Source organism: Myotis davidii, unplaced genomic scaffold (assembly GCF_000327345.1).
Source record: "Myotis davidii unplaced genomic scaffold, ASM32734v1 scaffold392, whole genome shotgun sequence".
NCBI classification, from domain to species: Eukaryota; Metazoa; Chordata; class Mammalia; order Chiroptera; family Vespertilionidae; genus Myotis; species Myotis davidii.
The window spans coordinates 654,192-654,850 of record NW_006284244.1 but is presented as its reverse complement, the minus strand read 5'-3'; the positions used below and the strand labels follow the sequence as shown (position 1 = coordinate 654,850).

General features: G+C 36.7%; 1 protein-coding gene across 1 annotated transcript in view; it reads right to left on the bottom strand.

The window, feature by feature from the left end:
• Window positions 1-659, bottom strand: part of LOC102768284 (probable ATP-dependent RNA helicase DDX60) — a 112,273-nt gene that overhangs the window by 94,975 nt on the left and 16,639 nt on the right. The window lies entirely within an intron of this gene.

Sequence of the window (659 nt, the reverse complement as noted above, 5' to 3'; positions counted from 1 at the left end):
CAGTGTGGGGCATGCAGGAGGCAGCCAATCAATGATTTTCGCTCATCATTGATGTTTCTAAGGCTCTCTCCCTCTTCCTTACTCTTTGAAATCAATTAAAAAAATTAAAAAAATTGTCTAGTGTCTACATTCTATGTAAGGTGTGGAGGAATTTTAAGATTGATAACCTGGCCTTTTCGGTTTTGAGCAGAGTAGTGCCATGATATTAAATTTACATGTTTAAAAGATCACTCTGATTACTGTGTAGAAAGTAAATCATAGGAGATCAAAAGCAGAAACAGAAATACAAGTAAGTTGATGTATCTTAGTCTACTGCATTTTTTCATACAAGAAAGATTTGATAGAATCTCTGATGTCATAGTGATAGAAATGGTGACAATTTGGCAGGTTTGGGATGCACAGTGACAGGATTTACTAGTGGATTGGGTGGGGGTATGAGGAAAAGAGTGGTGTCAAAAATACCTCCTAGGTTTATATACTGAACAACTATAAGCATAGAGATAACATAACTGATATGTGGAGATTTCAATGGAATGGGTTTGGACTCAAAATGGGTCTTAAACTTAGCTGTGTTAATTTTGTGATGCCTATTAAAAATCCATGTGATAACCAGCATAGCTCAGTGGTTAGAGTGTAGGCACATGCACCCTCTGGTCAAA